General features: G+C 36.0%; 1 protein-coding gene across 1 annotated transcript in view; it reads right to left on the minus strand.

Annotated features, from left to right (window-relative positions):
* The window catches only part of LOC117414695 (inositol polyphosphate-5-phosphatase A), a 133,276-nt gene that overhangs the window by 57,321 nt on the left and 62,186 nt on the right, over positions 1–13,769 (minus strand). The window lies entirely within an intron of this gene.

The following is a 13,769-nucleotide window of genomic DNA, read 5'->3' on the forward strand; positions in this document are numbered from 1 at the left end:
AATGCTCCACGGTAGAAGGCTTTTCACTGCCGCTGGCCCTTGTCTGCCACAAACTATAAACTAAATGATGTTAACATCCCCTTCAGTACAAAGTGTACCTTATTACAACCTGCATGTTGAATCACTATCAACAGCAGTATTGGAATGCTTTCTACATAAAAGATCATGTATTGAATACTGTATGGTACTATTATAAATTGTTACACAGCATGTCAGTCCCATTATTTCCCTGTACTAAAACATGCGTGCACAGAGAAGCAGGTGTGAGATGACATGCTGTTTGTACTCTGTCATTTCAGACCTAATTCAGATGCCATTGCTGAAACCTAACCGGCAAGCTGAGACAGAGTGAAGTATGACCAGGAACAGGTCAGCATTAAGTACATTGAGGGTTAAGAGCAGCACAGTCTTACAATGATGGTCTGTTGTCTTTAAGTCATCATTGTCTTAGTGTGGTAGCGAAGTTAAAAAAACACTATGTCAGTTACAGAATTCCACCATCAAGGATCTAATTAATGCGTTATAGATGCCAGTACCATGCATGGTACTGGCATGCCAATGAGAAAAAAATCTGTTGCCAGAGATAATGGAGAATCCTAAGTGTGGTACTGAACAGCCTTCTCATATAAAACCATGTGACAATGGAGCCTTCAACTCTGCCAAGCCCACCTACTCTACATGTATACATGACTTGAATGAAACAAGGAAGGCTGTTCAGTTCCAGCACTTGGGATTCTCAAAGCAGCTCAAAACACAGGTGAAGGCAAATAGAGAAAACAATACATTAATTAAATACTGGAGCAACAGAACCCAGAGCCACTCAGAATGATTGCAAATGGCAGAAAACGTGTGAGACATTTATCGTGACTTATTCTTTAACTTTAAAAAGGAATTTAACTGAATGAGACAAAAAATAAATACAATTTTAAAAAAAAGTTGATTTCATAGTGATTAACTTTCATTCTCACTCTTTTTTCTTCTTTTTTAGCCCTGCCAAAACATACCATTTTTTTTTTTTTTTTTTTACAGCCTGCAGTTTAAGTTTCCCTGACAGTTTCAGGTTAATTCACTGCACACCCTTAGCTTAAAGAAAGATGCAGGGCTATATCCTCCACATTATTCTTCACAACATATGATAGAGATTTAGATTTTTACAGGTAGTTTAACAGACAGGGAATGATTACACACATAAATCTTTAAGGAAAATAGCAAAAAAAAAAAGACTCATCGCAGCGGGAAAGGATTTACTTGTATTTTGTCATTTTCTTTGTGGGAGAGACCTCCTGGCAGCAGGGCTTTGGCTCAGTGATCACTGCATTATTTATGAGAAGCAGCACTTCTTGAGATTAAACATTTGCTGATTTGTCAAAAGCACAAACATGAGGTCCTGCCTATCTCCTTGACATAAGTTCATCCAATGGAAAACACTGTCATGCATTTAACTGATGAAAACACTTCCTTGTGACCCAAACAGTCTAGTTTTTCCCCCTTCTTATGAAGGTGGAAAATCAGAGAGGACTGCTAGTTAAGAGAATCAAGGTGAAATAATAAGGACAGGTAGGATGACAATTGTTATTTGTTCACTTGTAAACCAGCCCCCTTTACCAAGATTATAAAAAAAGCACCTGCTGATTCTTGCAAATTAAATGCTGAAATATTTATTTGGGTATGGAGGGTGTACAAAACACAGAATTTGTTTGTGTTAAGATCAACTATAGTCAGGACAACACAATCTGTGCTACCTTCTACAGTATGAAGTGCACCTCAACGACAACCCCTGTAAAGCACCCCCTGGTGCATAAGATTCTTACTCTTGGACACAATAAGAAACAATGCATCTAAATTTATCTGAAATTGTCCCTGAAAATTGCAAAGCTAATTCAAATAACATAACAGATACTGCAGTTCCAAATATACATATTGAAACAATAATGGGCATATTTGGAGCATAAATGTACTCCAGTCTAATTATTATTATTATTATTATTATTATTATTATTATTATTATTATTATTATTATTGTTATTATTATTAATAATAAAGTAAAACTACGGCTATGCCAAAAAGTTTTGCATCACCTAGAATTGTAGGATTGAGACATTATAAAAATAAAAAAATAAAACATATCAAGATAATTTAGATATTCTCTTTAACATCATGTAATCAAAGAAGCTACAAAATGATATCGTACAAGTCTACTGGAAGCTATAATAGTAATGCAGTATTTCATGTTAGATTTCAAAATGTCACATTTTTCAATTTTTGCAGCAAAATGTGTTAACACTATAGGGTGATGCAAAACTTTTGGCCATAGCTGTATAACCATGTAAAAGTCATGCAGGTAAGATTATTTTTTTCATTTCAGATAAAAGTAGCTCCTTATTTCTAGTTACCTATAGAAGCAGAAATGATATACATATATTAAAAAAAAAACTAAAAAAAAAAACTGTACAAGGCTAACATTCACATAAAAAGTCTATACAACAGTCCAGTAGTTGACAGCATGTTTAAACATATATACATTTAAAAGTTAAAAGTGAATTCAAGTTTTTTTAATTCCATTGATCTTGCTCTAGATATTGTGGTCAGTTTTGCCCTGAGAATATAAATACATTATATTCATGCTGATAAACCTTTGCAGAGATTCCTGTACCAAGAGTATGCTTCAAGCAAAAGGTGTCCACAACGCATTCACTTATCCCATGACATCACTGATACTTTGTTTTTAAGAAGCTTACTGACTGGCTATGCCATTACCTCATTGGCTGTAATTGAGCCAACTAGACTTTATATGATTATTTTAAATGAACTGCAATAAATATATATTTTGTAATAAATGATAAACAATGGTATCTAAATAGTAATCTATGCAGTCATAAAATCTATACTTAAGCCCTGATAAATGTTTAATGTCAGAGTTCAATCCAACTTTTTTTTTTTCCTTCATGCAGAGCCTATTATATTAGTATGGTGCAATTAATCCATTTGTCATTAGACATGACAAGCTCAAAATATGAATTATAGTGGGTCTCTGCTGACAGGAAATGCTTATCTTTTACCAGTCTCTTTACAAAAGTGAATGTCAAGCGTATGTTTGTCACGTCTGGCTTTATTGATTACCTGCCAGATTCACTTGAAATAATTAAAAGTATATTTTACATATTTATAAACCAAACTGTCAAAAGTGCTACTTAATTTTCCATTAGCAAAATGCACTCTATTAACTGCTGCACTTCAGACTAGAGGGGGTTGGAATGAGTAATTACAGCAATTGTAGACAGAAAGACAATAACTGTATATTAAAAACAGGGCTTTATTGGTTATTATGGCAACAGTTTCTTATCAAGTCTCCATGTTGGAGAACATACAAAGGAAACAACATGCTATTTAAAAAGACTTTGTAATACGATATATTTATAGTTGACTATGCCCTCCCAGTGCTGTATTACATTTTTAAAAATATCACTCCTGTATTTCTACTGTTGCGCTGCCAAAAGTATTGTAGCATGCACGGGGGTAGGGGTCAGGGCTGGTAGGTGATGCAATCTGAAAGACATAAGCCTGATATCAACTACTGCAAGGGAGCCGGCACTTTTGTACAGTGGTATCGGCGCTATGCTTCAGAGCGGGAGGTCCCAGGTTCGAGAAGCCCCTGCCTGCAGGAACTGCTGTTCGTTACATTGGTGTTAGAGTGGATGCAGGTACCCCGGAATGCACTGTAGCCTGGTGAGGAAGTCCAAGGGCAGATTTGAGGCTGGCAGGGGAGAGTGTAGTGTGCATGGAGGTAAGGGTCACGGATGCCTGTGGGAACCATGCTTCATTACACTATAATACTATGTACTGTATATGTAAATGTGTAAAGCAGAAAGTGGGGCTCTGGGGGTGGGATATACATCAAAGTGGTAATGTAACTTAAAAATCAGAAATGTTGCTTTTGCGCCATTCCATTATTTATATTGGTCTCAAATGTGACATTTTTGAAAGAAACACACATGTATTTGCATATAACGACAAGATATCTGGTGCTAAATTAGATTGAAGAGTTTGCAGTTTGCAAGCCTTGCTTTCAGGTAGTGTTGCACTTCCTTGGTCATTACAACATGCATTTCTTTCAAAACTGCACATTTCAGACCTACTGTACAGTATGTGACACATAGAAGTGTAAGACAAGTAAGATGAAATTATGTAATTATTTTGATTAATTATGTAATTATTTTGTTAGCTACAACCACTTTAAAGGTTGCCTCACCAGATATTCCCAAGTTCATCCCATAATATAGATACATAGTAGATTGCCTTCATTCAAAATCATGGTTTTAAAACACAATAGCCTTGCATTATTTAGGTTCTGTGAATAGGTCAGGCAAGTATATTCTAATGCCAGGTGTAGCATTTACATGCATGTTTACTCACTATTGTGGATAAGCACCTTCAATTACTGTTACAAGGGCTATTAAAAAATAGCACATGGAGCATTAATGCAGTACAGTATGTTTCCCTGACATTAGGGAGAAACATGCAGTCAGATAAGGGTTATATAATTACACATTTTATAAAGATAATAAACCTTTCAAGACCGATAGATGAATGGTAACATATCTGTATAAAAGGCTCAATTAAGATAAGAAATTATTGATCAGTTAAAACCGTGTTCATGGTTTTGATTGCTAACAGGTAACATTGAACAGTTAATATAGTTTCTACATGAATACTTGGAGTAAAAAAGCATGAGACCTATAACATTGAAATGGATTCTTAAGATTTTAATTTAAAAAAAATGACCCATAACCCAAATATAAGAGTACAAAATTTATCAGATGCTGAACAGTCCTTTAGAAGGTGAAGGAGGAGGTTCTCTCTCCCTCAGGCAGTGTCTAATCAATTAATATGTGGCCAACAATACTTCATTGACAACATGGGGATGTAAAACAAGTTTGTATTTATTTAACCAGAGCATGGTTCAGTTTATAATGATCCCTGGCAAAGCAAATTTTAATCAGAAAGTCCCCACCCATTAATTACATTCATTGTGGGGTTTTGTGGTGGCACATTGTCTCCATAAATTCAAGCACTGTGAAGAAAATCTAAAGATAATGATCTTTAAAAAGAACTAAATAAAGCCCTCTGTGAGACACAGTGAAGGACCAAATGCAGTAACTTTCAGGGCCTGCTTGAGAGTAATGTGTAAAATATTTACATACTTTACATATTAACATATTTGAAGCATATCTGCCAGGCTAAAACGATTAGGGAATAACTCAGTGTTGAGTACTTTCATTTCCACTGAAGTCTTGTGGATCGAAATATTAAATCAAAATTCTGCTTAAGAGGTGTTTGCTCATGTTTTAAATCCACCAAGCTGTGGTGTGTAATTCATTTCTTATTAAACACTCATTTCAATGTTAAAATGTTCATTAGTTGTATAACATGCTTACTTTCATTTTGTCAGAGAGGAGTTGAAGCATTCTCAATTAGTCTATGTGTGTGTGTGTGTGTGTGTGTGTGTGTGTGTGTGTGTGTGTGTGTGTGTGTGTGTGTGTGGGTGTGTGTGTGTGTGTGTATGTGTGTAAGGTTGGCAGCAATCACAGGTGTGGCCACTCCCTTGCCACATCCTACTCAAGAAAGCTATTAGTGCATGTCCATTTAGAAATTAGTCATTCTCTTAGATAAAGTAGCATGGTTGCACAGTGTTTTAGTTATCACTTGTTATTCAAGTACTAAACTTGAGGGGAGTCTTCGTGGGAAAATTCAAACAGGACGCATGTCAGAGTCGGGAATGAAAATGCCTAGAAGAGAAAAACAGGCAATAGAGACACTGCTTTCAGTAGTGAAAAACAGATAGAAAAGCTGAACAGTATTCTAGTATGTGTTTGCCAACTTGTTCACAGTTCAATTGATTAAGTATTCTGGGTATTGAGCTCCAGTGTCTATTACTCATTGAAGGTGGAGAGAATGACCGGCTACACAGGCAAGACTCTCATTAAAAGTTATTCTGTCACTTTTTTTTTTATTTGCAAACAAGTGAGATTGCGAGTGATTTATCATTTCCTGAATGAGGTCTTATCAGTCCAAGTACATATCATTAAACTGCTATTGTTGCTCCGCATAAGGCCTTGTCATTTTGACATGTTTATACCTGGGACTCGGAACATCCAACAAAAGTATCCCACTAGATAAATATATTTAACCCCTTTGAAACTACAGCTGTTGAGTTTTTACAGGGGTATTTTTTTTATATATATTGTTACACTAATTCTCATTAATTTGTTTTTGAAGGAGAACTGTAAGACCTTCTACAGGCCTGTTCTGGTCATCTTTGATACTGTTCTAATCAACACAGGTTTGGGTTGATACTTAAGGTATCAACTGAACAACAACTGTTGTAGGAAATAGTTATTAATGCTAAACCATTGCTCTCTTCACAGGGCTAGTACCAATGCCCTTACATGGAGGGCAATTCAGCTGATCTAAACAATGGCTGAACTAAACAACATCACTGTTTAAATCATCACAACAGACCTCCTTCTAACATCCAATAGTACACGAAAGTCTCTTTAGTATATTTCTGCATGTAAAATTAAGTATGGCACAATGAAGGGCCTTATTCTATAATTCAAACAACATCTGTATTTACATCTGTCACCATTAAGATCAATGGGTCAGCAAGCAGTCTAATACTGGGTATTCCAACTAGCCACCATTGGGGTGAGGTCTTAAAGATCTGGTCTACTCTGTGAACTAAACAACAAATAAGGGTAACATGATAAAGTCTAAGCACCAACACCAAAAGAAAAATGAAGTACTCTTTCTTACTAGTAAGCTTAAAAAAATCTCCTGCTTAAAAACAGAGATTTTCTATTGGTGGATGTTGTGGGCTGCTAAAGCACCAGCTCTATGATAAATAAAAGACAAATTGCGAAAGTTGTCAGGATAAGATTATAAAACACCTGGTAATGAATTCCGAGGCTAGTCACAATGGCAACAAGTAATAACTATATAACTCACTACTTATCAACTTCTATTACCCCATTTAAGCTAAAAATTGTTGACTTATCTCAAAGACAGTCGATTTTTAAGAGTGGAATGATAAACAAGGGTGTGGATACAGACTCAAATCCCTTTCAAGACCTGGTTAACACAAAGCAAACACAGTTTGATAAGACAGACTCGCTGATACTGTACTACATACAGTATGACAAAAGGCTCTATATTGCTGGTCAGTATGACTGCAGACTATCCAGATCATTTTAAAATCCCTGGAACTCCAAAGACAGCAATGGATGATTGATCTACAAACTACAGAAAGCAGTTATGGCTAGGACTAAACAAGGAATAATTGGACAAAGCAGTGCCCAAGCTTGACCTGCCAACAATCGAACCCTTTCCAATGTTGGCCGCTTCTCTGGGAAATATTGTGCATTCATTTCATTTTGCCTCCCCTCCAACATCCAATGGTAGAAGTTAATTAAATTGCTTGTCCATTGTGTTCATCCACTTACAAAGTTAATGATATTGTGCTCCTGAATTAAAGAGCATTTTATAAAGCGTGCTCTATGGAACCTGGCAGGCAGTACATTGTGCAGTTGAACTCTGTCATATCTCCCAGCGGTGGGCCCTCTAATTAGGAGAGAAATGGATGTTTCTATCTGCCAATTTAGAGACAGACTCATCATTCCTCCAGTAAATCTTAAATCGGTACCGATCCAATGGCCGATCTAAAAACAAACACACTGTGTACTTATTTTTTTATTTAAAATACAATTGTATAAAATACACATCCTTCAGCTTGTTATGTTATTAAAATCAAATCCAGATTATTCCATAAAACAACATCTGCAGCTAAATCGTTTGTGGATTCTACCTTCATAAGTGGGTATATTTGAGTCCTCTATTGGGGTATTATTTTTAATCTACATTTTAAGCACAAGTCATTTCTACAGACCTATGTTGGGAAGTCAAAATCTGTAGGGTTTAGGGTCTTCCAAGAGGTAGAAAGTTGAAAGATATTGTGTGTAAAGTTTTTTTTTTTTTTTTTTTGCAAAAGCTAAAGTCATATATGCATTCAGCCAATGTTAGCAATTCATTTATGCAAAGTTATCTTTACTCTTGTTGTGCAATCAGTCATGTAAAAAATACATGAATCAACACACAGTAAAAAAGGATATCCTACTTCTTTAAACCGTCTTCAAATAAACCAGTTACTTAAATGCCTTTCAATGAATAACCACTTTCTCTTTGTGTGTATATATTATTACACAATCTAGAAAGTGCACACAAGATTTCTATTGTCTATATGAACTCTGGGGACATCCATTAGGAATTCGAATAGCATTACCCTCATTATTCTTTTGTTCTCTGCTCGCTTGCCAATACCATTATTTAATTGCTCCAAATGTACTGAGTAAAATACTTATTATGTAGTTATACTCATTAATTTAAATTGCATTTTGCTATGGATGTCCAGTAATTAAAAATAATATTTCAACCTGTTTGGTAAAGGTATTTCCATTAGTAAATGATAAATATGGAAATTACAGTTTGGGGCTCTAATTGATTTTTTTTTAATGCCATTAATGTTGACATGGAATAGCCATCTATCAAATGTATTGTCTGATTAAAATGTCTGGATTTTCATAGTTCATTTGTTACTTCAGATTTTCACTAAGAGTGCTGTAGCTTCTCAATGCCACTGCACAGCGTATTTGTTCACGGTTGTACTGAAATGAATGACAACAATTTGGTGGTTTTCCCCTTCAGAATCAAATCAGGCTTACATGATACCCAGGTCAGATCCATAATTTCTTTTTTAGCACCTGGAGGGGAGGGTGGGAATCAGACCATGCCCCCTCCCCTTTCGGAAACCCTGGTCTAAAAGTTGACTGATAGCCAGACATTTAATCAGATGTTACTGTGTTTTTTTATTGGGTTTTTTTTTTGTTTAGTTTTTTATGGTGTGGGATAACTCCATTTATAATAACTACAGATATATCTGTTTTGTTTTAAAGGTATGGGCCATTACATTATTAAATACATGACTTAAAAGTGATGCAGTTTTGCAAGAGAACTTGAGCTCAGAGCTCAAAGTAAAGGAGTAAACACAAAACCAAGAAGCCTATAATACAGCCACCAAATCAAATTAAAACAGTAGAGACAGGGAGCTAAATAAAACAGGTCCTTCACAATTTGTGTTTACCTGCGCTCACACACACACACAACGCTGCCGGGGTTAAAGGGGATATGTCAACGCATTGTTTTCCTTTAAGGGGTTCAATGTAAGCTAACACTCAATTTATATAAAAGTTGTGAAAGCAGACATGGTGTAGTACAGCACTCCACTCTAAGTACACTGTGTTACAGCTTCCTGTCAAACGGGGAGTGACTTTTTACTAATTACAATAGCGCCCATACAAGTTAAAAGCATCTATTCGTAATTACAATCGGTGACAAGGGGAGGAAGAATACAGTTAGAGGAAACAAAAAAAAAAGTGCCTCTTAAATGCTCGAGTCGGCAAGCTGTCTACACTGTCTTACAAATGAAAACGCATCTTGATTCTTATGCTGTACATACTGATTTCCAAATCACATGTTCGTCAATGCATAGATTATATTACTTTGTAAAATTATATGAACATGCATGTTAGAGTTGTATGTGAAGGTCTTGTATATATATTTGCTTCTTGCTTTAGAATAATAAAGTGTTCTCAATGCATTGAATATTGGAGATAATTACCTGTCCCATATTTGCATTGGAAACTGATTGCATCTGTCATTTGCATCAGTACTTTCTAAATTACTCGGGGGATGAGGGGGTGTGTGGATAGGACACACAATGCTCTGAATTGCGTAATAAAATCCTATTTTTGAAAATGGTGAAGATGAAACAATACAAATGTTCTGTATGATATTCACACTGTACATTGTTGCTGAAGGATTACTGTTTCAAAGAAAGGGAGCACATGTTCAGGTTAATATTGTGCAATCACTTTACATTGAGTGTGGTAATTCTACAGCCTTGCACTCACTTCACCTAGTAACCTTCACAAACTATATTCAATTTTCTGACAAAAATCAATTTGAGAAGGACCATGAAAAGCAAGAAAGGGCTCATTATTAGATAACCCCACACCACCTCTTTACTGCAGCTTGAAGCTGTATGCCTATGTCTGGGCCCTGAAGAACACTAAAAGCCATTTTTAAATCAATTAACCTGTCCATGTTTAATATTGTTAGAAAAAATGAAAAGCTAAAACAAATTTCAGTGATTTGATGTACATTCATTTCAAATAATCACAAGGTCAAGCCATATGAGCTAATTTGTTTTTAAAAGTGTTAGGAGGCTGCACTGGACATCATATTTAAATCATTGAGAGAGAACAGTGGGCATCTGACTGCAAATTTCAAACATGTGGTTATTTAATTTCTTCTGGTCTATTTATACCCTGTTGTCTGCAAAAACATATAAAACATTCTGTGACATGCTCAATAATTAGATTAGGAAACTGAATTGTGCCATAAAAATAAACAGATTCTATTCTTGGGCAGAACAGTCAAAACGACAAGATGAAAATAATACAATTCAGTAGAAGCATTAAATACTACCACATTTCATCTGTAGTTTTCAGCTAATTTGCAATATGCCACAATTAGAGCTGTTTAATAACTGCCATAAATATGCTGAATACTGTAATGCCCTGGTGATATTAAGGAGGTGCTGTATTGCTGTATTGCAGTAAAGAAAAATGAAAGTCCTGCAGGGTCATACAATGCTTGTTAATTTTATTAAGTGCTCCTATAGTATAGTGGTTTGGATATGGGTTGATGTAAATGGAAGGCTGGTTGACTAAACAATGTAAAACTCTCAGGCGATTGGGTGATACAATGATCTAAAGGCCTGTAAGAGCACAGTACTGATCAGGAATATTTGAGGAACTGCCAAAGCCCAGTACGTGTTTTAAACAAGTTGCAGAACCCAGTATTTAAACATGTGCCTCTTTGAGCAGCCTTCATTATCAGCTCTCTTTCACACTTGCCATTAGCAAGGCTGGAACTTTTTCCCTTCTTTGGGCCTCCTCCAATACACTAACCACATTTTCCCAGTGCTGACACTAAATCCATGGAAACTAATCATTCGGGAGATAGATGAATCCTTAAATGAGCATCAGTTATTCCAAGTTTGTGTTAACTGGAGTTTAATGTGTTCAAATTTGCAAATGTTAAATTACAAAATCTTCAGCTGTTCTCATGCTGAACGTAACCAGAGCATTGCCATTTGGGCTCAAGAAGCACAATAAAGACAGCAATGTGAAACACTAGGGTTCATTTGTTAATAAAGAAAAACTTAATTTATATACTAAAAAGGTCACATTTAAACTACAACTAGCACAGAGCACCCCAAATGCAACATAAAACAGAAAAACTGCAATGCTTGTGTCCTTATCTTAGCAATTTTATGTGAAAAAAATAAAATAATAATAATAATCTGATACTGTATCTAATGGAAGCAACCAAAAAATGTTCTGATACAATTTGATGACCCTGCTGTATATGCAATTACTGAATGTGTTTAGGAGGATCATTGTAATGTCTGAAAAGAATGCACGTATGATGTATGATTTTCCTGAATGATGTATCCATTCAGGATGTTCTACTTTAGATCAGGAATAAAGAACCTTACAGTTATTTGCAAAACTTAAAAATTGCAGATGACAGAGAGGCCAAGATTAAGCAGACAATTCTAATAGGAACTGGGATTATACAGATTACTTACACTGCTTCTGACATTCATTAAACTCTGCATATTAACCTCCTGCCCCTTTAAAAACACGAGATAAACTCAGAGAAATGCAGCTTTCAGACAGCTCAGAGCCCCGTGTGTGTGTTATTAGTGTTCCTGCTAATCCCAGCGTTCTTTTACAAGACTCGGGAGAATTCCTTCTTCAGATTCTCTGCTAATGTGTTTCTACTTGATTTATGACTTATTTTGGTTATCTATTAAAATGCAATTATCAGCCTTCCTAGGAACATACAGAATGACATTCAAAGTGATTCCTAGCCTCGATAAGGATGGACAGGTTACCTCACACAAACATAACCGCTTAAGGGCTATCAGGGATTAAAGCGTCCCTTTATTGAGATTTCAAGGCTGTGTTCCTGCAGGCTTGATCATGCGCTACACGGCACTGAATGTTGCCTAATCAGAGGTTTATTGCGCTACACACTTCTATTATGCATACGCTATCACAGCCTTTAAAGTCTGAGGGAGTGGTTCAGTGATCATGTACAGTTCTTAAACTAAAATGCAACACCCCAGCCTCAATGAGCTAAATAGCATTAACATTGTATAATAAGATTAATGATTCTTCTTCTTCTTCTTCTTCTTCTTCTTCTTCTTCTTCTTCTTCTTCTTCTTCTTATTATTGTCATCATCAAGATGGCATAAAATAGCTTTATAAAAATCTGAAATAATCTTTTTTTCACAGGTTTGTTTATCCTGCTTCAGTACATCATCAATTCCAACTGCACCTGATGGTCATTTGCTAAGTTAGGGACACTTTCTAAATATATCAATCTTATGGCTTGAGTTCAAGATGAATGAGCATCCTCACGGCCAAAACAATATCCTGTCCAGACAAAGAGAAACAATTTCATCTCCAGTAAGATGTTACACCTGAAGAAATCTTCCCAGCCGATGGGTTATATATACTTAGCTAGAAAAGGTCAGAAAACTCAAGTGTGCTGGATAAATAAACACTGGCGAGGTGGATGAATCACAGGAGAATTGGTGCATGGCAGTGAATGAATAACCTGCAAACATTTCCCAAACCCCATTATTTCCCTTCTTTTCCAGCAGGCCAAAGATTCATGTCCTTGCATGCTGCCAGTTCATTACAGAGAAATATCATTCCTCTTCTGGCACAGTCTGGACAGCCCTCTCATCCCCAAGAGGACCCTTTAATGTTTAATTCCCCATCATCTGCTCCAGTGAACAGCTTAATCTCTGCTTGTATGATCAATACTATATCAGTGTAAATTAAAATGACAATTTTAAAGTAATTAAGCCTGTTAATGCTTGATTCAAATGTCATTATTTGCGCAAGGGATCGGGAGAAATGACACCGTGTCCACGGTGACAGGGAAATGTTTTAACTGGTGCAATCCTGTTGCCGTCCCAGTCACCAGAGGCTTAAGGAAAGCAGATTAACTCGAAGCTCTGACTGCCAGGATACCTCTCCAATTTCAGAAGAGATAACCCAATTTGAGAAATCTGATTTGTAGCACCAAACTCAATTATTGTGATATTAGATGAAAACTGTCAGGGAGGAAGAGCTTGCAAGGAAGAAAAAAAAAAAAAAAATTGAAAAAATGTTACACAATAAAAATGCACTTAACTCCAGAACGAAATCCCGCAGTAATTGCATTATTTGATTTGTGTTTTTTTTGTTGCTACTCTTCCCATTTTTGAAAGCCTTTAAAATAATTGGAATGGTTAGCGTTGAATAAAAGAGCTGCAGCTTTAACCTGACTGCTGATGCTATTTAAAACAGATCTTGTTCGCAGTAGAAGTGCCCACTGTCCTTTCCATGTACAGCAGCATTTATGAGAAGAGTCAAATTAAATCATTACATTGTTGGATCTCATAAATGAATCTATAAACCTCAACTGGCTCAGATAAAATCCACAGCTGTTCCCTGGACTAGCCATTGTAATTACCCAGCCCATCCTTATTATAGGGCTCTGACACAGCACTTCCAATATGCCATTAAAATGCC

The sequence above is a fragment of the Acipenser ruthenus genome, chromosome 7 (genome assembly GCF_902713425.1).
Source record: "Acipenser ruthenus chromosome 7, fAciRut3.2 maternal haplotype, whole genome shotgun sequence".
Classification (NCBI taxonomy): Eukaryota; Metazoa; Chordata; class Actinopteri; order Acipenseriformes; family Acipenseridae; genus Acipenser; species Acipenser ruthenus.